At 46.4% G+C, this 2,500-nt stretch overlaps 3 non-coding genes and 6 pseudogenes across 3 annotated transcripts in view; all 9 read right to left on the bottom strand.

The window, feature by feature from the left end:
• Nucleotides 1-50: 50 nt before the first annotated feature.
• LOC142114663 (5S ribosomal RNA) lies at nt 51-169 on the bottom strand (annotated as a pseudogene).
• An 80-nt stretch (nt 170-249) lies between these two features.
• On the bottom strand, nt 250-368 carry LOC142114228 (5S ribosomal RNA). Its single transcript, XR_012681727.1, has one exon. It is a non-coding gene; the product is annotated as a 5S ribosomal RNA (ribosomal RNA).
• An 82-nt stretch (nt 369-450) lies between these two features.
• LOC142114585 (5S ribosomal RNA) lies at nt 451-569 on the bottom strand (annotated as a pseudogene).
• A 272-nt stretch (nt 570-841) lies between these two features.
• Nucleotides 842-960, bottom strand: LOC142114088 (5S ribosomal RNA; annotated as a pseudogene).
• Nucleotides 961-1,041: 81 nt separating this feature from the next.
• LOC142114482 (5S ribosomal RNA) lies at nt 1,042-1,160 on the bottom strand (annotated as a pseudogene).
• Nucleotides 1,161-1,239: 79 nt separating this feature from the next.
• LOC142114397 (5S ribosomal RNA) lies at nt 1,240-1,358 on the bottom strand (annotated as a pseudogene).
• A 273-nt stretch (nt 1,359-1,631) lies between these two features.
• Nucleotides 1,632-1,750, bottom strand: LOC142114351 (5S ribosomal RNA). Its single transcript, XR_012681840.1, has one exon. It is a non-coding gene; the product is annotated as a 5S ribosomal RNA (ribosomal RNA).
• Nucleotides 1,751-1,989: 239 nt separating this feature from the next.
• Nucleotides 1,990-2,108, bottom strand: LOC142114095 (5S ribosomal RNA; annotated as a pseudogene).
• A 280-nt stretch (nt 2,109-2,388) lies between these two features.
• The window catches only part of LOC142114639 (5S ribosomal RNA), a 119-nt gene continuing 7 nt past the window's right edge, over nt 2,389-2,500 (bottom strand). Inside the window, exon 1 of the ribosomal RNA XR_012681901.1 lies at nt 2,389-2,500. This exon is cut by the window's right edge and continues 7 nt beyond it. This is a non-coding gene — a ribosomal RNA (5S ribosomal RNA).

Below are 2,500 nucleotides of genomic sequence, written 5' to 3'. Positions count from 1 at the left end.
CATCTAGAAACCAGCATTGAAGGAAGCCGGAACAAGAGAGAAGAAAAAAAGGTCTACAGCACCTGGTATTCCCAGGTGGTCTCCCATCCAAGTACTAACCAGGCCGGGCTCTGCTTAGCTTCCAAGATCAGACGAGATTGGGCTTGTTCAGGGTGGTGTGGCTGTAGGTATTGGTTTCCTATTGACCTACATCTCTTATACATCTCAAAACCAGCATTGAAGGAGGCCGGAACAAGAGAGAAAAAAAAAAGCCTACAGCACCTGGTATTTCCAGGTGGTCTCCCATCCAAGTACTAACCAGGCCCAGCCCTGCTTAGCTTCCAAGATCAGACGAGATTGGGCTTGTTCAGGGTGGTGTGGCTGTAGGTATTGTTTTTCTATTGACCTACATCTCTTATACATCTAAAAACAAGCATTGAAGGAAGCCGGAACAAGAGAGAAAAAAAAAAAGGCCTACAGCACCTGGTATTCCCAGGTGGTCTCCCATCCAAGTACTAACCAGGCCCGGACCTGCTTAGCTTTCAAGAACAGACGAGATTGGGCTTGTTCAGGGTGGTGTGGCTGTAGGTATTGGTTTCCTATTGACCTACATCTCTTATACATCTCAAAACCAGCATTGAAGGAAGTCGGAACAAGAGAGAAAAAAAAAAGGGCCTACAGCACCTGGTATTCCCAGGTGGTCTCGCATCCAAGTACTAACCAGGCCCGGCTCTGCTTAGCTTCCAAGATCAGGCTTGTTCAGGGTGGTGTGCCTGTAGGTATTGGTTTCCTATTGACCTACATCTCTTATACATCTAAAAACAAGCATTGAAGGAAGCCGGAACAAGAGAGAAAAAAAAAAAGCCTACAGCACCTAGTATTCCCAGGTGGTCTCCCATCCAAGTACTAACCAGGCCTGGCCCTGCTTAGCTTCCAAGAACAAACGAGATTGGGCTTGTTTAGAGATGTGTAGCTGTAGGTTTTGGTTTCCTATTGACCTACATCTCTTATAATCTCAAAACCAGCATTGAAGGAAGCCGGAACAAGAGAGAAAAAAAAAAAGGCCTACAGCACCTGGTATTCCCAGGTGGTCTCCCATCCAAGTACTAACCAGGCCTGGACCTGCTTAGCTTCCAAGATCAGACGAGATTGGGCTTGTTCAGGGTGGTGTGGCTGTAGGTATTGGTTTCTTATTGACCTACATCTCTTATACATCTAGAAACCAGCATTGAAGGAAGCCGGAACAAGAGAGAAAAAAAAAGCCTGCAGCACCTGGTATTTCCAGGTGGTCTCCCATCCAAGTACTAACCAGGCCCAGCCCTGCTTAGCTTCCAAGATCAGACGAGATTGGGCTTGTTCAGGGTGGTTTGGCTGTAGGTATTGGTTTCTTATTGACCTACATCTCTTATACATCTCAAAACCAGCATTGAAGGAAGTCGGAACAAGAGAGAAAAAAAAAAGGGCCTACAGCACCTGGTATTCCCAGGTGGTCTCGCATCCAAGTACTAACCAGGCCCGGCTCTGCTTAGCTTCCAAGATGAGGCTTGTTCAGGGTGGTGTGGCTGTAGGTATTGGTTTCCTATTGACCTACATCTCTTATACATCTAAAAACAAGCATTGAAGGAAGCCGGAACAAGAGAGAAAAAAAAAAAAGCCTACAGCACCTGGTATTCCCAGGTGGTCTCCCATCCAAGTACTAACCAGGCCCGGCCCTGCTTAGCTTCCAAGATCAGACGAGATTGGGCTTGTCCAGGGTGGTGTGGCTTTAGGTATTGGTTTCCTAATGACCTACATCACTTATACATTTTAAAACCAGCATTGAAGGAAGCCAGAACAAGAGAGAAAAAAAAAAGTACTAACGAGGCCCGGACCTGCTTAGCTTTCAAGAGCAGATGAGATTGGGCTTGTTCAGGGTGGTGTGGCTGTAGGTATTGGTTTCCTATTGACCTACATCTCTTATACATCTCAAAACCAGCATTGAAGGAGGCCGGAACAAGAGAGAAAAAAAAAAGCCTACAGCACCTTGTATTCCCAGGTGGTCACACATCCAAGTACTAACCAGGCCCGGCTCTGCTTAGCTTCCAAGATCAGACGAGATTGGGTTTGTTTAGGGTGTTGTGGCTGTAGGATTTGGTTTCCTAATGACCTACATCACTTATACATCTGAAAACCAGCATTGAAGGAAGCCGGATCAAAAGAGAAAAAAAAAGGCCTACAGCACCTGGTATTCCCAGGTGGTCTCCCATCCATGTACTAACTAGGCCTGGCGCGGCTTATCTTTCAAGATCAGATGAGATTGTGCTTGTTCAAGGTGGAGTCGCTGTAGGTATTAGTTTCCTATTGACCTACATCTCTTATACATCTCAACACCAGCATTGAAGGAAGCCAGAACAAGAGAGAAAAAAAAAAGGCCTACAGCACCTGGTATTCCCAGGTGGTCTCCCATCCAAGTACTAACCAGGCCCGGCCCTGCTTAGCTTCCAAGATCAGATGAGATTGGGCTTGTTTAGGGTGGTGTGGC

Source organism: Mixophyes fleayi, unplaced genomic scaffold (assembly GCF_038048845.1).
Source record: "Mixophyes fleayi isolate aMixFle1 unplaced genomic scaffold, aMixFle1.hap1 Scaffold_145, whole genome shotgun sequence".
Taxonomy (NCBI): Eukaryota; Metazoa; Chordata; class Amphibia; order Anura; family Limnodynastidae; genus Mixophyes; species Mixophyes fleayi.
The sequence above is the reverse complement of the archived record's forward strand: the minus strand, read 5'-3'. Positions and strand labels throughout refer to the sequence as shown.